Here is a 21466-nt window from a genome sequence, read left to right as displayed (position 1 = left end):
GTGCGTACGTAGCAATGGCATTCCACATCATACGTTTCTCGTCCACATACAGGTGATGCTGGGTATCCACTGAAGAGATGGCTCCTCACACCAGTCCGGAACCCACGGGACCAGCATGAGGAGGACTACAACCATGCCCACTCACGTACCCGTGTAGTCATTGAACAGGCATTCGGCCTACTGAAGACTCGTTTCCGCTGCCTCAGCAGGTCTGGCGGGGCACTCCTGTACCACCATGAGAAGGTTGCAAAGATGGTCATGGCATGTGTCATGCTCCACAACATGTGCGTACGTAGAAATGTGCCCATGCCCCCTGACGCTGAACTGCAAGCACCTGATGATGGTCATGATGAGGGTGGGGATGTGGCAGCACCTCAAGGAGTCTGCGAGGCACCGGAGGGCCGTGACATTCGTCAGCATCTCATTGATGCATGCTTCTAGCACTCACGCCTGGTGGCTGATACATGGACACGGGACTCGTGGCACTGTGTGTGTCTGGTACATGCACAATATGGACTGTACGCCTATGATGGCCTAGTACACAAAGATCATTGTCCACACATCTCATTGGTTGATCGTGCACTGTTTATGGCATATGTGATATCATGTTGAACACCCTATCGACCCGCCACCCAAGTGAGCCCAACACACCCCCTCCACCCTCCTACCTCCCCCCCGAACACCAGTGTCCAAAGAAGCTCATTGTCAGTGGGCTGTCGCTATTGCAAGCCCCCTCTGCGGGTATCAGGGGCACCCCTGCCTGTGGAGCGCAGGTTCCTCCCAGATCTACGTTGGGGGCTGCCCTGGACGGAACTTGCAACGGATGACGTCTCTGCCTGCTCACGTCCATGCATGTCCCTAAGGGTTTGTGAGAGCTCAGTGAGCACACGGCGCACTGCGGCAAGTTCGGCACATACGTCTTTGGACGTCGCATGCAGTTCCCCCCTCAGGCTCTCGGTGCTTCTCTCCATTTGGACTCTCAGGCTCTCGGTGCTACTCTCCATTTGTGCCCTTAGTGTCTCTGTACTTCTCTCCATTTCTGCCCTGAGTGTCTCAGTTGATGTTTCTATGTCTGACTTAGTGCGCCCACATTCATCGGCATGGTCCTTGAGGAGCGTGGCCAGTTGCTGCTGTTGCACGATTAACTGGTCGAGGGACTGTTGCCTCTGCTGGGCCATGGCCATTTGCGGGGGTGTCACAGAGGGGCTGTTGACCTCATGTTGCCTTGCCACAGGGCTTGGGGGGGATGGCCAGTCGTCGTCTTGTGGGTGCCCCTGCGTGGTATCCTCATGTTGTACGGGATGGGACAGACAGGGGGAATGGGACAGGTCATGGATGGATCTGACTTCGACATCCCCGTCTTCTGTGTCAGAGCATGCTGCCATCAATGGGGTGTCACCTATGGTGCTGCTGCCACCAGAGGCAGTGCCTTCTGTGGCATCCGTTGGGGGGACCTGTGGTGGTGGTGTTGTGGGCATGCTGGCTGCTGGGGTGCCTGTTGATGTTCCCCCCTCTGTGCTGCCACCTGATTTGTGCTGCTCCCGTGTCTTGATGCGTGCAGCTGAGGTGGAGGGTCTTTGGCCGTTGGTCTTGGCCCTCTTTGCAGGTGTGCTGGTAGGGGTGTCCTGATGCTCGTCGTTTGGATCGGAGCCTGTGGTGGAGTAAAGGAGGGCGAGGGTTATTAATGGGTCTGTGGGTATTGGAATGGCATTGTATCACATGCATTGGGGTGGTACATGAGGGTGATTTGGGTCGGTGCCTTGGAGGTGCTTTTATTTGTGTGTGGGGTGAGGGTGCAGTTGTTTGGCAGCCTGCAGTTAGGGTGTGCCTGCTGGACGTGTGGTGGGTGTTTTAGGGGTTTTTAATTATTTATGTATTTATTGTGGTTTTAAGGTGCACTATCAGGGCGATGTGTGTGGACGTTCTCCTGGCATGTGTTTCTGTTGCACTATGTGGACACATGGTACTTCACATGATTGGACATTGTGGATTTAGCATTGTTTTATCTGGGCCACCTACCTGATTCTTCTGATGTCTGCACTCCTTTCTCCATCCCTCCGACTCCCTCTATGCTCTCCATTCCGATGGTGGAGGCACAGATTTCTTCCCAGGGGGTCAACTTGATGGGTGATTCAGGACCTCCCCCGGTGGCTGTGGCAATGTTGCGGTTGGCAGAGAGTATGCTGCGGACGCGTATCCGCAGGTCGTCCCACCGCTTTCTGCATTGCTGTGGGTTGCGGGGTGCGGTCCCCACCGCGCTTACCCGCTGTGCCACCAGAGCCCATATGGCCTTCTTGTTCGCAAGTGCCGTCCTGGTCATTTGCATGGAGAAGACGACGGCAGCATTCTCCTGGAGGGTCTCTGTTAGCACGGTGAGTTCCTCACGGGAGAAGTGGACCTGCCGCTTGCGGTCGCACGCTTTCTTCGCTACTTTTCCCATTTTTCTTGGTTTCGCTAGGGTGGATGACGGGTTGGGGTGTGTCTCGGGGTAGTGTTTTTAGTGGTTGTGTGGTTTTGGTGGTTTTATAGGTGCACGGCGGGATGTTTCCCGTTCCGGGACCATGTTTTAACTTCCGTTTCCGTATATTTCCGGTCACCGTACTTTCCGGTAGGCGCACTCTGCGGTGCCCGCTGTGATGGGTGGCGGTATTGCACCCAGGGCGCCGTACGGCGGCGGTGTGGGCCGTTTTGGGGTCATTTCCGCCATCGCGGACTTTGCACTTCCGCCATGCCGTGGTGCTCGTGCCCGATGGGTCGGAATGGGCCGCAATTTGCTCCTTCGTGCAATGGCGGAAACGCTATTTACGCTGTGGCGGTCCGGTCAGTCACTTTCCGCGAGGGTCGTAATGAGGGCCCTTGACAAGTTTGTCTTCAGCTAACAAGACGGCTCCAGCTTGCATGCCCTCAGCCTCAGAATTTCCTCTGGCATGTTTGTCTTCGGCTACAGTGACTCATCCAGCAGATTATCCTTCAGCCATGGAGCCTCCGGTAGTACATTCTAAGTGCATGTCTTCGGTCCCAGAGCCTACTGCTAGTTTGGCTTCAGTTCATGAGAGACCTGTATCCTGCTCAGCCTCGCTGCCAATATCGGAGGTGTACCTGTCTACACTGTCAGATCCTGCTGCATATTCCTCTGCTCCAGAGATTCCTCCTGAATCCCAACCATTTACTGATGAACGTCCATCTTGCCCTTCTTATGCTTCAGGGGGATCACCAGAATGTCTGCCTTGTACACAAAACAATTCTCCCAACTACTTGACTGTAGCATCAGCGCCTCCCGAATATGCAACATCTGAGCCTGAGACTTCTGCCAGCTCTCTCTTCAGAAACATCAAGCCGGCTCACGACTCGGGAGGGCCTTACATGCGAGGCCGCTGGACTTGCCTGGAGTATTACGAGAGAGAAACGGATGCCATCCACCACGGCCCAGTCACCGAACGAGTAGCCGACCAGGATAGCGGGCTGGACGGTCCGCGTTTGGAGTCCGGTTTGGATCAACCGCTTGACAATCCTTTTGTTGCCGGATCCCACATGAGCCTGAGGGAAGGGACGGGCACGGCCCTCCAGCTGCAGCGCCAGTTGGGTGCTAGTAGCCAAAGGAGGGGAATGTCTGCTGCAGTTCAAGATGTGCCTGTTTTTGCTCCCGCTGCTAGTATGCCTGATGTTCCGAGTACTGTGTCTAACACTCCTATCAGTATGCCAAACGTTCCTGCGGTTGTATCCCACGTGCAACAAGGTGGCTACTTGACTGGCTACATGACTGTCAATGGGAGTGCCAGCCTCGTACAACCCATTGGATCTCCAGACCTCCAAGGCAAGGAACTTATGCAGGCGAATCTTTGTCACTTTCAACCACAAACCTTTACCCAGATGGATGACAGAGTATCCGAACCTCTACCTCAGCCGCCACCTTCCTCTTCCGAACATAAACATTTCCTGAAACCTGCTGTTTCCTCACCTCCTGTGTGTCCACTCTCGGCAGTGAGGCTAACAGAACTTCTACCGTTGTCTAAGGCATGTAGCACCAGCCTGCCTCTCTCCTCAAGGATGTATGCATATCCTCTTCCAGTGACTAAGTTTCCTGGACCTTCCAACTCTGCTTCGGGTCCTGCAAGTCCTTCATGCCTTTCTTCGACCCATGAGTCTCTTCCTCACCGAAAACCCGCCTATGGCTCTTATAGACTGCGGCCTGATTCTATTCATTCCGGTCCTTCTGCTTCTGCCCGTGGGTCATCGTTTCCGTCAGTGCCACTTCTGAAGACAAAGCGCTCCTGTCATGGAAAGAAGATGTTTTGTGCGAGTAACGACCGCCTGGAGTCGGCCGTGGGAGGGGGTATAGTGTCACGGCTCGCTCCCTTCGCTCCCGTTCCCGCCACTTGGGGGCATGTTTTGGGGTTTCTTCCCTACTGGACATTTCCTCCGAACCTTATGCTACAGTGTCCCGATGATTTGGGAGCGCTAAAACCTTATTTCCTAAATTACTTCCCTTCCGGATCCATTCCAGGTTTTTGGCAGCCAGCCTGCTACTGCTACTTTAATCAAATGACTATGCTTCCCAGAATGCCTGGCTCACTGCCTCACCTCCTCCCTTGCAGGACAAGGCTGGGTGGAGGATAGGCAACACCTGTGGCTGCAGGTGCAGCAGGCGACACGCCTGAGGGGTGTGCTCGTTAAGCAGCTTTAAAAGCCTCAGTTTGCTTCAGTCCAGCGCTGGTCATTGTTGCAGCGTTCCTGTCTTGACTGGTCCCTTGTTCCTGGTTCCTAGTTTTTGTGCTCAGTTTCTAGTTAGTGGTTCTTGTTCCTTGTCCTGGAATTCGTATTTGTATGCCTAATTGATTTCTGCCTTTTGGAAATCCCTTTCTCCCTTTTTCTGTCTGCAGGCAGCCTTTCTCTGAGCTTTCCCTTTGCCTTAGCCCAATTGCCTGTGTTCACAGTTTCCTAGAAATTGTCCTTTGCTACTGAAAGACTTGTTGCATTAATCTTTCCTTTACAGGTTTAGTTTCCTGCCTTTTCACCTTGGATGGGTGGGAAAGTTTCCCTTTTGATATCGTTTTCACTGCTCCTGATCCTTGCCTTCTATTGGGATCCATGCCATGTTTTCCTTTACACTTTTACATTTATTTCCTATTTTATTATTAGGTGTGGGAAGCTGTTGTAACTAGCTCCTGTGTGATTATCTTTTGTTTTCCACACTGTACTATTCATTCTTGCCTCTTGACTTGGGCTTAGGTATTTAGTCATCCTCACTCTTTGCCTTTACTGCCTTCTGGGTTCTTGTTTGATTTACAGGGTTGTGGGTTAGTACTGACTTTTGAGTGGTCTTTCCGGTCCTCGTGAATACGGACATCCAAGTGGTCTTTCCGGTCTTCGTGAGTACTGGCATTCATGTGGTCATTCCGGTCCTTGTGAGTACTGTTTCCAAATTCTTTATTCAGTACCGTCTAGAGTGTCAGCTTACAGATTCTGTCCCTGCTTGCCCTCTACGTGGGCTTAGCGCTGTCAGTATCTGTAATAGCATAGTGGGTAAGGAGTTTGCCGACTTTCCTTTCAGTCATAAGGAGGTTCTAAGTGCTTACCCTACATTCCTTTTCATACAGTGGTATACGCGAGTCTTGGGTATTGAATGCCCGTTGTTATATTCAAGGTTGTTTACTGTGTATTTTGTGCACATTTCCCCTGCCATATCCATCGCCTTCTTCCTTTCCTGACACGCACATTCAGAGTGCTCAAGTCACGCTTCCTCTCCCTTCACCGCTCCGGCTGTCAGATACTTTATGCACCCCCAGTAGTGTGCAGGATCATTGTGGCAGCATGTGTCCTGCACAATGTTGCAACACGGCGGGACGTACCGGTGGACATGATGGTAACAATCGATGATGACAAAGAGACAGCCATCTGTCACAACCTTACCACCCTGAGAATGTTGCCACGGAAGTGCTACATTGTGTGCATCTCTAGCTACTTAAACATAACCAAAAGGAACACATGTAAGGTGTGTATCACACCACCCCTTGCAAAACAAGCCATGACAATCACTGGTATGTCACCCAAACCCTCCCAACCCACATCACCCTTGTCTGCCACACCATGAAATGGCATGCAACAGCCCAACACATGACCAATTACATAAGAAGTGACATGTGATAAATGGGAAGCGGCCCGACACAATGACGCCTGACATAGAATCCAATGAAATGGCTGACCAACAACCTCCCACACATACCAAGTCATACAAAAATGCTTTCCACCAGTATTAGCATGAACAAAAGACTGAATGCCAGTTCACATGCACATTTGTCATGGCAAAATGGCTACTCCCTAACCCGTGTGCTGTGTGTGTCTCCTGCAACACAATGCTCAGCACACAGCACAGTGAGAAGCCTTTCTGTTGGGGATACACCTTGAGCATCACATCAAAAAGACAAACAAAATAAACAACCCATTGACGCATGTACACGATTCCAAAATGGCAATTGATCATGCACTGCAGGGACACAGCGTGTCTGAGAAGGCATTCTGTGTGCACCTGTGGGCATGGAAGGGTGGCTGTACGTGTTGTGGAGCATTGTGTAACTGTGTGTGTCAGTAGGGACATTCACTCAATATATGCATTTGAAATCAACATCACATGCAAACATTGCCCATGTGTACGCCCCAGCATGTCAAACCACAACAATCCCCTGACACCTGAAAAGTAAATACAACACAGGAACAGCCATTGACCAGCAGAACACATCATGTACATAGTACCCCAAAATTACATTGTCAGAGAGTGCCCCAACACTGTAGCGCAGGCTTACTGTCCAACAACAAAAGGCCCTCCCTCATTTACACATCACCATGACCTTCTGAACAACTGTGTCTGGGGTATGTAGCATTCTCCCTTTTAGTCTACCTGGCTTCAGGATCCCCCTACCCCTTGGTCTTCATGTTCCACCTTGCATGTAAATAGGGTCCAGCCCCCTCAGAGGCCTCCTTGACTGGTAAAAATACCAAATCGCACAGAACTCCAAGGAGCTAAACCCCCAAACCAGGGAAAAAGCCTCTAGGCACAAAAAATACCCTGGAAAAGTCTCCAGTAGAATGATAGAACTACTAAGGTAGCACAGTTCAACAATGGTTCAACAGGATGGGTACCTTTCTCAGGACACAACATACAATGAGGATGCAACAACTGATGGTAGTGTCACAGCTCCGGTCTCCAGGCGCAGGAGTGGCACGAACCAACCACCCCCTCCGTGGTCTGGGCACCTGCAAGGTAAAACTTACACAGGCCTCCAAGACCCCGGCGGGGAAAGAGTCAGGGATCTTTTGTTTGGACAGGCATTGGTATTCAGGATAACCAGAAAGAGGGGCAGGAGAGGGGAGTTGGATTGGTAAGGGAAAGTAGGCAAAATAAAAAATACAACTATTGACAATAACACATACTCAATCAGAGAAACCATGTTCTACATGCACATTGTGCTAAATGAGTCAAATGCAAGACAAAGAGTGACTTATCTCTGGGATGAGTGCTGGCCTCCGGCCTGCGCACTCTCAGGTCTGGTAACATGATCAGTTCAATGCTGCAGAGAGAGCATGAGTTACTAATCTGTGTGTGTTTATAATGTATATGTACGTATACGTTAGCTTGCCCCTGGTATGGTTCATACACTGTCAATGCAGTAAGGTAGGCGCACGTGGGCATGCGGTAAATGGAAGACCAATGCGTCAAGAATCACACATGATAGAATGGTCACTGGGTGAACTGCTAGACGCATATAGCGAGGTGCGACTTCAGTACAAGTCGTGTTCTGGCAGCCGTGGATTACAATAGGTAGTGCAAGTGGCAATTTGCACATGCAAATGATATGCACAGCACACAAGCCTGTGCCTCGCTGGGTGTCCCCGTGCGCTGTATACGTTTCTGGCTTGGAACGCTACTGTGCTCATAACTCAGCTTCTATGGAGCAGGGGGGACTGAAGGATATGTGAAACGGCCTCTGCGGGTGCCCCTGACAACTTGTAAAGCTACTTGGCATTTGTCCCTCAACGCATCTTAGCTGTACTGACCGCTTCTACAACAATACCTGACAAAGCTCCCCAGCACTGGCGCTACTCAGCATGCATGTGCAAGTGGCCTTGTGGAAGGTTGGCTGCGGTGTGGCCCCTTTTGCTGCTCACCTTGCTTAGAGCTCCTGGAAACACGTCTTTTTCTGTCAGACGTCTGAGCACAAGCCCTGTGCTTCTGCTTGTGCACATATGCGCACGTCTGCACCACCGAATGTGGCCAGGTTTGAGTAGTACTTAGCCCTGTGTCTGCTGGCAAAGGTAGTCTGGAGGCTCATTTTCCTGCAGAAAGGGCATAAAAGATATTAACAATGCTGGAAAGTTCCCTGTGTGTGTGTCTTCATGCTGGTTGTCAATGGGCCATGTTAGAGACCTACATCTGAACTCCTCCCACCATCAGTGTGACTTTGACAGGCAAAGGGTGCAGGCTTCTGTCTACAGCATGAAGTGCATCAAGCACATATACAGGCAAGAAAATAACATACATCACAATCCACATCAATTAATGGACACATCAATCATGTACTCACCCAAATTGATTACAGACATGCCGTGGATAAATGCCACTCAATCCCCACTAGGAGTGTTAAGACAAGTAGTACAGCAGCAGACAGGCCACAGATATGACAAAATTCCAAAGCTCTTGTGTAAATGGTTGTTACACCAAACCATCCTTGCGAGCCCATAGATAAGGGAAGCAGGAGTGGCCTATGTGAGTCAGGACCCCAAGCTTTAAACACATACACGAGACAAGCTTGAACGGCCCAGCTGGAACAGACAGTGGATGCTTTCAAAGCACCACACCGTCACATGAATGCACAATAGGCAAGCAATTTTAAACTATATTAACTAATTAAACTAACTATAAAAACTGATATTAACTAATTAAACTAACTATCAAAAACCATATTAACTAACTAAACTAACAATGAAAATCAAAAATGGCCACATATAACCCATGCGGGTAAGGCACCCATGAGGGGGGAGGTACAGGGTGCACCTCAACACCCACATGCGATGATGTTGAGACAAAAAAAAAACTCCCTGGGCTCAACACATGCACAGCCTGACCTGTGTGGGAGATAACTCGTCGTCCTCATCACCCTCTGGCTGAAAAGGTTGATGTGGCACAGTACCCTGACCACGCAAGTCTGCGGGATGGGTGAGCCTGGTTCTGTGCGGCGATGACACATAGGTCAACATGTAGAACCTCGCGTGATATGCGTGCTTCCTCTTGCAAGGTAACACGTGTAACACAGAGTTCTTCCTGCATGGCCTGGCTGGACAACTGGTATACCTCCCGGCAAGCACGTAGCTCAGCCGAGATGGTATTCTCTAGCTGCTCCAAGCTCTCCTCTGACCGCCTCCTCTGGGACATCATGAGCACAGCCAGAGTAGATTTGAGGGATTCATAGTCAACCCTCATGGCCTCCATGTGTGCCTCTGCGTGAGCAGCAATTGCTTGACGCAAAGACACCATTTCAGCCTGGCGTGCCCTGTCTGAGGCCGCCATGCCCAGCCTGAGCAAGCGGGCCGTGGACTGTGCCACCCGCTGCTGGAGTTGCACCTGCCTAATAGGGGGTAGCACGGATTGGGCCACACATTCCATGCTCTCAGCGATGTTATCAATTGCTGCCCCCTGGTGTTCTGAATTGGCAACCATGTCTTGCTCCCACTCAGTATACCCCAGTGGCGCACGGCCACTGCGTTGCTGGGCTTGACACCTGCGGGGCCCAAGGAGCTGACGTCCTTGTTGGGTTGGCACTGCCCGTGGCTGAAGGACTACATTCCTCCGCTGACCTGATGCCCCAGGCATATCAGCAACTGGATTGGAGGGTGACCCTGCGTCCCGATCCACCACAGGCGGAGGTCCCACCACCGTCTGGCTCCTCAGTGCAGGTGTCATGGTCAGTGGACCGTCCACATCAGAATCACTCACCCCTGACAAATGGACCTGATGCACATCCAACTCAACATTGTCGTCAGAGTGATCATCCGAGCTAGACTCATTGCCAGCCCTAGACAAGATGGTCTGCAACACAAGTGGGTTCTCGTGGCCTACCACCCCACAAGCCCCATTTGTGCTGGGTTGCTGGTGTGATAGAAACCCTGTGGCTGGCATGACAACACCATACTCTGGCTCCATTGCATCATCATCTGAAAAGTGGAGAAAAGATACACATTAGTACACATGTCAGAAGCACATAACACACACACACATTGACATCACACAGACAGCCAACAGATGAAGCAGACATGTCACACACAAATGAGAACCTGGCATGCATCCACTGGCCTTGATATGCAAACATATCCCAGAAGCAGAAATGGATGTGTCTAAATAGAAAAGCCTACTCAAGTACAAAATGTAATATATGAAGTCCATCAGACACCACCTCTGTCAGGCACATGTCACAGGCAGAAAAGACAGATGGCAACTAAGAGATGCTACACACCATAAGCATTTCTGAACTGCAAATTGACCACTCCTGCAAGTCAATCCAAACACACAATGACACAGGTACCATGCATGTAGACATGCATCAATAAAGCATCATCATCAATATAGCTCCATCCATCTGCAGCTCGGCCCGTACTGGGTGGCATGGGCCATATAGATATAGTGAATGTCCCAAGCAAGCAAGGGCCTGCAACCAGGCATGAGGGACCATAACGCCCAGTACTGTCCGATCTGCAGCACATGAGGCCTCCACAACACCCCTCAGGGCCTGATTGAGCACATTGGGCTATGAATGTGCCCGATTACATCATTCCTTGTGGAAATCTCCACGGCCAGGACCCACCATAGTAGCTAAGTGGGCCTGGGCATACACATACTGCACAACAGTGAACCTTTGGGATCATGCCAGTTCCCTAACGTGCGCAATGCAGAAATCTCACCAGCATAAACGTCTATCAACTACATATTAGTCAATCAACAATAAAGCTGCGAGTACTCGCAATGTTGCACCACACAACGTTGAAGCTGCTTGCATACATACATATGAAAGCGTTCAAAAACACCCATTTCCCCATACACCTGTATTGTGAACATGGCCAGCATCCAATACACCAGAGCAAGCAGCTATAATGCTGCTTGCTTTGATTTATGTGGAAGTGCACACATACACACGTGAAGGATGCTCCACAGTCATTACTACCCGATTGGCAGGCTACATCCAATCAGTGCCCTATGCCAGTTGGTATAGGCCACAAATTGACATATCAACTCATCTAAACAACCACTAGGGAGTTCCAAAACTGAGTGCATGTGTCACAGGATGCACCTGTGCCCGTCACATACATGACAGAGAAGGGATTAAAAACTGTCCATACATGCCAGGTGACTTTGAAATTACATCAGTGAGTAGGCATGTAGAAGGGTGTAACACGGCTCAGAAGTGAGTTGATGCAGTGCAGAACATGTGTACGTTACCCACTATCTACATGAACAAGTACATTATGATGTCCATCAATAAACATGAAGGCAGTGCAAGGGCAAGTTTAGGCATCACATGCAATGTGCATGCAATGGGTTGCATTGCTACAAGCAAACCCCCCACATCCCCCTAAGTGAAAATGCAGGGAGGCATTGCATGGCAGCGAAAGGTAACCAGAGACCTGTGTATTGGCAGACAGTGTTGACTAGCGTCAATTGCATCATCAGAGTCAACTGACAACACAGCAGATGATGATGGGACAGTAAGCAGGACACATGATGAACCCTCAGTAGTACATCCATGTGTGCAGAAGCCACTACACCAGTTGAACAGTCAGTGGACCTGAAACAGGGTGAGGCCTGTGCCCCATACAGACTGTGGCACCCTAAACCTGTGTGTGATGCTGGACTGAGCCAGAGTGGGCATGGAATGGATGATCAAATGCCATGAAATGTAGGTCATCCTGGACACATACTGTTAGGAAAGATTTCGTAATTGTAGGTAATTTTCCTTCCATGTGGCAACCCCTAAACTTTTTGCTGTTGTTTTTCACCTTGTTCTTGACTTTGCCAGAGAAGTGCAGCCTTCTGCCGCACTCCTCTGGGCTTTCGCTCCTTTCTTACGGGGAAACTGACATGCCCTTAAGACAGTCAGTACCGGGGAACGCTGTTTCCCGTAGTTTCTTTTATCATGTTGCGGCTTTAGTGCAACATGACACAAGAGGGCACTGTAAGCTAAGTTACAGCTCTCTTGGGTCTCTAGCCTTCTACAGGCCCTAGATACTCTTTTAGGATGGTATTTGATCGGTGCAAGTCATTCAGGGACTCGAATGGTGGCAGCGATCGTTTTGTTTATTTTGAGCTCCTTTTGGCGTTCTGAGCACATTTTCGCACTGAACCCAAAATGGTGGCCTGGCTCCCAAAATGGCCAGACCACGAGGCTCCTTTGTCTTGTCCACTGACTGTCTTGCTCCCTTCACCTTCCCCAGGTCGAGCGACCCGGGGCCTTCCTTATTTGGGCATGTACTTTCCCGCGAAACGTGGTTGCTTTCGCGGGCTTCTACATGTCGTTTGTGTGCCTCCAGGGTGTGGGCTGGGATGTCTGGTCCCAATACACATCCTGGGTGCCAGAGAGTCTAGGGTGGTGTGAATGCCTGGGACCACCGTGGTCCGTGATTGGTCCACGTATGGTATGTGTGTTGATGAGCGGATCTCCCATTGGCTCCCCTCCGTTTTGGCGCGAAGGGAACCGTGGATAAGAGGGGGCTGGAAACACCACTACCATGTCGATCTCCTGAGTTCTCACGAACGAAGGAATACAGGAGCCAAGTATCCTGCAACCACGAGGCTGGACCGAGGAATCGCTGGTGACCCGCTGAAGGAATCCTCCTTTGCACTGCTGTCGTCCTGTGAAACCCTTTCCTCCTTGGATCGAACCAGAAGGCCTGTACTGGTGCTTCGACCATTGGAATAGCAGGAACAGCTATTCCCGGCGACTTCATCATCTCCTGCCAAGTAAGCCTTCGGAAGTGTCTCTGGGCCATCCAGTTGACTGACCAGCTTACAAGGGAGTCCTGCTCTGTAACCGCCGCCAGGTTGTGTTGTATTTCGAGTCCTTGTCACTCTCCCACGCTTCGTACACTTGGCGTTCCCAAGTCTGAAGGGAGGAGTGTACATTTGGCTCGAATACACACGGCCGCTCCGTTGTCCTGCTGCGGCAACAAACTGTGCTCGTTTCGTCGATTGGGACGTCTTTTTGCTCTACACGACTACGAGGCGTTCCCTGCTCTTCTGAACCTGCCAGCTGCTGAAACTAACGTGGAGAAGCCTGGGTCTGCTTGCTTCGGGGACCGGTGAGTAGTTTAGCTAGGATCTGGTCGCCCTCCTGCAGTATCCCATTGCTTTTCCCTGCTGTGTAAAAACAGCACCCTTTTGGCCGTACTCGCGCTCTGCTTCTGCCCGCTGTGGAGGCTGCGCTTGAGTTGCGGAACCTGTTCTCCTTCTGCTGTGCACTAACCCGAACTGCCTGACTTCCTCCGAAGAGCTTCCCCTTTTGCCCGTTGGCACCGGCGTGGCAGGTACTTTGAGCACAAGGCTCCACTCTTCGCAGGGCTCGGACTTCCATCTAGTTAGGTGCCTCTGAAGGCGAACTGAGTCTAAAGCGTTATCGCACTGCCTGTTTTCCTTTCCTTTCAGGTGGACTACATATTTCGTGCTTTAAACGCTTGCGACTGTGTATTTGTATATATATTGTGTTGATATGGTATGTGTTGGTTTAATATTGTGATATTGTGATTTTCTCGCTACGGTCATTGTTTTAAAGGCCTTAAAATAAATGTGTATCTATTTTTGATATAACAACTGTTTGGAGTAGTTTGTAAGCGCTCTTGCTTTGTGTGCTCATTGCGGGCTTTCAGTCACCCTCACCCCTCTTGAGACCTAGTCTTGACCGCCGCGATCGCTACCTTGATTGGTCTGGCTTTTCCAGAGGTTACCCTGTTCCAAGTAATTAGGTTGGCCTTCTGAACTTCTGCGCCACCAGGACAGAGTTCAGAAATCCGTCTTAACAAATTGGTGTACAGCGGTGGGATACGACTGAAGGTATCCAGTGTTGCGCTCGAACTAAGGCATTTCAGGTTATTCCAACCAGTACACGTAGTGAATTGTTTAAAAAGGCCAAAGTCCTATCAAACAGTATGGAAACAAATACCTTGTTAACTTTAAATGCTTCCAAATCAGAAACGCTGAAAAAGATGCGTGCGGAGAGAGGTGTTTCCTCTCAAGGCACAAAATTGGAAATGATCCAGAGAATCGTGGCGTGGCAAGAAGCGCAGCTTGACGCTATAACTTCTGAGGACAGTGCAGAAGGTGGTGGGGCTGCTCTCACTGGTAGAACCGACGGTTCTGCCGCTGCACTGATCCATCGCGACCACGAGGACAGGGAGGACGAGATGTCTAATGTTTCCTCTGCCAGTGTTGATGGGGAGGCTATGCTTGAATTCAAGAAGCAAGAGCTGCGGTTTAGGCAGCAGGAGCTTGAATTCAGCATAGCCAAACTAAAAATCGAACAGGCAGAAAAACAGAAAGACAGGGATCACCAGTTGGAACTGGCCAAGCTTCAGGTTGCAAATGGGTCCAAGGGTCCTGGACATGGGTCTGGGGCTTCCTCTCATCCACGGTTTCCGAAAGATCTGCTCAGTGTGTATGAAGAAAGGAATGACATTATGGACTGGCTGAATGCGTTTGAGTATGCATGCGAGGTTCAAGAAGTTGACAATGCTGATAAGATTGCTTGGTTGCTCAGTAGACTGCCCCATTCTGGCTGTAGTGCCATTATGGAAATGTCGAAGGCTGAGCGAGCTGATTTCGCAATGTTAAAGCAAACTCTCATTTTAAAGTTTGGGAAGACTCCGGCCCAATATTTAAAGCGTTTTCGAGAGTATAAGAAAAGGGAAGGTGGTACTTGGGTATCTTATGTCGCTGAATCTTTGAAAAACTTAACTGGCTGGGTCGAAGGTTATAAGGTTTCTACCTTCGAAGGCATGATAAATCTTGTCATGCTGGAACATATTTTTGCTTCTTCTTCCCCGGAGCTTAAGCAGCATTTGGCCGATTCGAAGGAGATAGATCCTAAGAAGCTGGCCATTGCAGCAGACTTATGGGTGTCACATCGAGTGTCCCATAAGGACAAAACTCATCCTGGTAAGCAGGAGGAAGGGAAAAAGTCCAAAGATATGGAGGGTGGGGAATCTACTAAATCTTCTTCCCATAAGGGCCACAAAAAGAAAAACAAGGGTAAGACACAAGAGAACTCACAGGGTAGTGGAGGTCAGCCTCCGAAACAGAACTCTGGTTACAATAAGCCTCCCTACGTAAACAGACCCACTGGGGCTTGTTTTTCTTGTGGAGCAACTGACCATGTGAAGGGGGATCCCCGGTGTAAGGTTAGACCTTTGGGGGTCCACTCCGCTAATCTGGCCTTCTCCTCCTACGAGGAAGAAGAGATTACAGGAGCATCCTTCTCCTCAGACTCATTTCCCAGCGGAATAGAGGCTGAGGTAGTTTTAGTGTCCCTGGGTTCCTGGGAGCCTAAAGTCGCAGAGGCTTATGCTAGGATTCCGGATAATACCAAGCACTACTTTAAAGACAGTGTGCTGATCAATGGAGTGGATACTCCAGCTCTTAGGGATAGTGGGTGCAGTCGCACTGTAGTGGATTCTACCTTGGTAGACTCAGAGGAAGTTGCCAGAGCTACTCTGATGCCCACTAAGTTGGCTGACGGCCCCCTCCGTATGTTTCCCGTGATCCCTGTAAATCTTACTTTAAATGGTACAGCAGTCAGGATTCCAGTGAGCATTCAGAGAAACGTCCCGGGAAAGGTCTTGTTAGGTAATGATCTCAGAGCTTTAGGGCTCGTAGGAGACACTGCCGAAAGACCCTACACACGGTCTCAAGCACGGGCAGCATTGGCCAAGTCCAATACGCCGCCCCAGCCGAAGGGGAAACCCAAGGCGAAAGGAGTCTACAAGTCAAAACGAGGGAAAGAGAATATTCCCCCGAGCTCGCCTACCACTGCGGTGGAGGAAGTTGGTCAATCGCCCGGGCCTGACGAGGAGGTGGCGATGCCTGAAGTATTCAACCCCAACGATCATCCTGAACTAAAAGACTTGTTAGTTGAAGGAGGTCCTGATAGGGACGAATTCAGTAAAGGCCATCGTGAGTGCCCATCTCTGGAAGGCCTAAGGAGACAGGCCTGCTCCCAGCTTGAGGGTGAACCTCCTGGGATGCATAGGATTTACCAGGAAGGTGGACTCCTGTATAGTGAGCCCACAGAGTCTACAGAAGGAGACCATAGGAGGTTGGTGGTTCCCCTTGCTGTTAGGCCCTTCCTCCTGCAGTTGGCGCATGAAGTTCCCCTTGCTGGTCACCTTGGTATGAAGAGGACCAAGCAAAGGTTATCCATGCACTTCTACTGGCCCAAGATGGGGGTACAAGTAGAAAGTCACTGCAGGAGTTGTGCCTCCTGCCAGTTGTCTGGTAAGGTTGGCGCGACAATCCAAGCTCCGTTGGTACCGCTCCCAGTTGTGGGGGTACCATTTGAAAGGGTAGGGATCGACATCGTTGGTCCCCTTGACCCGCAAACATCCTCGGGCAATAGGTTTATCCTGGTGCTGGTCGACCATGCAACCAGGTATCCTGAGGCCATCCCATTGAAAACTGTAACTGCCAAGTCAGTTGCAAAAGCTTTACTCGGCATATTTACTAGGGTTGGCTTCCCTAAAGAAGTTGTGTCAGATCGTGGCAGCAACTTTATGTCGAAGTATATGCAGGCTATGTGGAAAGAATGTGGGGTCACCTACAAGTTCTCTTCTGCATACCACCCCCAGACCAATGGTCTGGTGGAACGTTTCAACAGAACGTTAAAGAGCATGATTGGGGCTCTGGAGGAGCCTCAGAGAAGAAAATGGGATCTTCTTTTACCATGCTTACTGTTTGCCTACCGAGAGGTACCACAGGAGGGTGTTGGCTTCAGCCCCTTCGAACTTCTGTTCGGTCATCCCGTACGGGGACCCTTAGCCATCGTCAAAGAGGGATGGGAGATGCCCACTCCCCCTGTTACTACCAATGTAGTTGATTATGTGCTAGGGCTCAGAAAACGGATGGTACTTCTGATGGGCTTGGCTAGTGATAAATTGAAGGCAGGGCAAGCGCTGGTGAAACATTGGTACGACCAGAAAGCTTCCCTCATCAACTTTACACCTGGTCAGCAAGTCCTGATCATGAATCCAATAAGGCCTCGAGCTTTACAGGACAAATGGTCAGGCCCTTACACAGTGGTGGAGCCCCTGGGTGAGGTGAACTATTTAGTGGACCTTGGAAGGCCTGGACAGGCTCCAAAAGTGTTTCACGTGAATAGGCTGAAAGCTTTCGTCCCAAGAGTCGAAATCGCAGCACTGCTACTGGCTTCAGATGTTGAGGAAGAGGAGTCAGAACCTCTCCCCGACCTGTTCCAAAGCGGTCCTTCAGATAGCTCCGTTGAGGGTGTCCGAGTGGCCCCTCACCTGACTTCTGATCAGCAGGCTGAGGTGAAAAGTTTGCTTAGGCAGTTTTCCCCCCTGTTTTCACAGTCCCCTGGTTTGACACCTTGGTGCAAACATAACATTGACACAGGAGACAGTGTACCTACCAAAAGTAGGGGATACAGGGTGTCAGATAAAGTACGGTCTTATATTAAGACCGAGGTCAACAAGATGTTAGATCTTGGGGTGATTGAACCCTCTAGTAGTCCTTGGTCCAGCCCAGTGGTGTTGGTTCCAAAAGCAGGCACTTCTGAATTGAGGTTCTGCGTGGATTACAGGGCTCTGAATGCTGTCACCAAGACAGATGCACACCCCTTGCCTCGAACAGATGAGCTGGTGGATACTTTGGGTGCCTCCAAGTACCTCAGCACGTTTGACCTCACTGCTGGCTATTGGCAAATAGCTTTAGCAGAACATGCCAAGGAGAAGACAGCATTTTCTACTCCAGACGGCCTTTACAAATTCCGGGTAATGCCGTTCGGGTTGAAGAATGCACCTGCCACTTTCCAGAGTCTTGTGAATCATGTGTTGAATGGGTTGGACGAATTCTGCCTTGCATATCTGGACGATATAGCAGTTTTCAGTGCCACCTGGGAAGACCATGTGAAACACCTCAGGATTGTGCTCCAGGCTCTTCAGAAAGCCCACTTGACCATAAAGGCTAGTAAATGCCAGATTGGACAAGGCTCAGTGGTTTACCTTGGACATGAAGTAGGTGGAGGGAGGATACAGCCTCTACCCAGTAAAGTACAAGCAGTACAAGACTGGCCTACCCCCACTACGCAAACCCAAGTGAGAGCCTTCTTAGGACTCACGGGGTATTATCGCAATTTTGTGGCAGACTATGGCACCATAGCTGCTCCTCTGACTGCCCTCACAACTCCGAAGAAACCCAAGAAGGTAACTTGGACCGACGAGTGTGAGAAGGCCTTCAATGGCTTAAAAGACTCCTTGTGCCAGGCCCCTGTCCTTAGGGCCCCGGATTATCAAAGACCTTTTATCGTGCAGATGGATGCCTCTGACACTGGGATAGGAGCTGTACTATCACAAGTAGATGAGAAGGGTAAGGAACACCCTATCGGTTTTATTAGTCGCCAGCTTAAGGACAGAGAGCTCAGATGGTCCACGGTAGAGAAAGAATGTTTCTCTGTTGTGTGGGCCCTAAGGAAGCTGAGGCCCTACCTCTATGGGACCCACTTCACTGTGCAAACTGACCATAAGCCGGTAAAGTGGCTAATGAACATGAAGGGGGAGAATCCAAAGTTGCTTAGGTGGTCCATAAGTCTACAAGGCTTCGACTTCACTATTGAGCATAGGCCAGGTGTCCAACATAGCAATGCTGATGGGTTGTCCAGAATGTTTTACCGACCTGAACAAGAGACTCATCCAGGGGTGGATTAGTTCCCCCTGTCCATAGTCTGGGAGGGGCGAGTGTTAGGAAAGATTTCGTAATTGTAGGTAATTTTCCTTCCATGTGGCAACCCCTAAACTTTTTGCTGTTGTTTTTCATCTTGTTCTTGACTTTGCCAGAGAAGTGCAGCCTTCTGCCGCACTCCTCTGGGCTTTCGCTCCTTTCTTACGGGGAAACTGACATGCCCTTAAGACAGTCAGTACCGGGGAACGCTGTTTCCCGTAGTTTCTTTTATCATGTTGCGGCTTTAGTGCAACATGACACAAGAGGGCACTGTAAGCTAAGTTACAGCTCTCTTGGGTCTCTAGCCTTCTACAGGCCCTAGATACTCTTTTAGGATGGTATTTGATCGGTGCAAGTCATTCAGGGACTCGAATGGTGGCAGCGATCGTTTTGTTTATTTTGAGCTCCTTTTGGCGTTCTGAGCACGTTTTTCGCACTGAACCCAAAATGGTGGCCTGGCTCCCAAAATGGCCAGACCACGAGGCTCCTTTGTCTTGTCCACTGACTGTCTTGCTCCCTTCACCTTCCCCAGGTCGAGCGACCCGGGGCCTTCCTTATTTGGGCATGTACTTTCCCGCGAAACGTGGTTGATTTCGCGGGCTTCTACATGTCGTTTGTGTGCCTCCAGGGTGTGGGCTGGGATGTCTGGTCCCAATACACATCCTGGGTGCCAGAGAGTCTAGGGTGGTGTGAATGCCTGGGACCACCGTGGTCCGTGATTGGTCCACGTATGGTATGTGTGTTGATGAGCGGATCTCCCATTGGCTCCCCTCCGTTTTGGCACGAAGGGAACCGTGGATAAGAGGGGGCTGGAAACACCACTACCATGTCGATCTCCTGAGTTCTCACGAACGAAGGAATACAGGAGCCAAGTATCCTGTAACCACGAGGCTGGACCGAGGAATCGCTGGTGACCCGCTGAAGGAATCCTCCTTTGCACTGCTGTCGTCCTGTGAAACCCTTTCCTCCTTGGATCGAACCAGAAGGCCTGTACTGGTGCTTCGACCTTTGGAATAGCAGGAACAGCTATTCCCGGCGACTTCATCATCTCCTGCCAAGTAAGCCTTCGGAAGTGTCTCTGGGCCATCCAGTTGACTGACCAGCTTACAAGGGAGTCCTGCTCTGTAACCGCCGCCAGGTTGTGTTGTATTTCGAGTCCTTGTCACTCTCCCACGCTTCGTACACTTGGCGTTCCCAAGTCTGAAGGGAGGAGTGTACATTTGGCTCGAATACACACGGCCGCTCCGTTGTCCTGCTGCGGCAACAAACTGTGCTCGTTTCGTCGATTGGGACGTCTTTTTGCTCTACACGACTACGAGGCGTTCCCTGCTCTTCTGAACCTGCCAGCTGCTGAAACTAACATGGAGAAGCCTGGGTCTGCTTGCTTCGGGGACCGGTGAGTAGTTTAGCTAGGATCTGGTCACCCTCCTGCAGTATCCCATTGCTTTTCCCTGCTGTGTAAAAACAGCACCCTTTTGGCCGTACTCGCGCTCTGCTTCTGCCCGCTGTGGAGGCTGCGCTTGAGTTGCGGTACCTGTTCTCCTTCTGCTGTGCACTAACCCGAACTGCCTGACTTCCTCCGAAGAGCTTCCCCTTTTGCCCGTTGGCACCGGCGTGGCAGGTACTTTGAGCACAAGGCTCCACTCTTCGCAGGGCTCGGACTTCCATCTAGTTAGGTGCCTCTGAAGGCGAACTGAGTCTAAAGCGTTATCGCACTGCCTGTTTTCCTTTCCTTTCAGGTGGACTACATATTTCGTGCTTTAAACGCTTGCGACTGTGTATTTGTATATATATTGTGTTGATATGGTATGTGTTGGTTTAATATTGTGATATTGTGATTTTCTCGCTACGGTCATTGTTTTAAAGGCCTTAAAATAAATGTGTATCTATTTTTGATATAACAACTGTTTGGAGTAGTTTGTAAGCGCTCTTGCTTTGTGTGCTCATTGCGGGCTTTCAGTCACCCTCACCCCTCTTGAGACCTAGTCTTGACCGCCGCGATCGCTACCTTGATTGGTCTGGCTTGTCCAGAGGTTACCCTGTTCCAAGTAATTAGGTTGGCCTTCTGAACTTCTGCGCCACCAGGACAGAGTTCAGAAATCCGTCTTAACACATACTACAATGATCATCCTGTCAAGGACACATAGGGGCATGCATGGAATCGACATGGAGCATGAATGGGCACTCATGTCCCTGCGGAGCATCTGTCATCTGCACAGTCCAAGTGAGACACCCTGCATCAAGGACAGAGGATGTACCCCAGTGCATGTGTCTGGCAGGTTGGCTGGTGGAAGTTTGCATGCACACAGGAGCCTTGAACAGGCCATTGCAGTACGCTAACATGATGCACACCTGTGCCATTGTGAAATTGTGGTGCAGGGGGGTGGAGGGTCAAGGGAGCATGCCTACGTGGAGTACCTGCATGCAGGCAGCAGACACATGCACATCGTCATGCAATGACATAGTCCCAGTGCTGAGAGGAAA

The sequence above is a fragment of the Ambystoma mexicanum genome, chromosome 7q, assembly GCF_040938575.1.
Source record: "Ambystoma mexicanum isolate Mex_15411 chromosome 7q, UKY_AmexF1_1, whole genome shotgun sequence".
NCBI lineage: Eukaryota > Metazoa > Chordata > Amphibia > Caudata > Ambystomatidae > Ambystoma > Ambystoma mexicanum.
The sequence above is the reverse complement of the archived record's forward strand: the minus strand, read 5'-3'. Positions refer to the sequence as shown.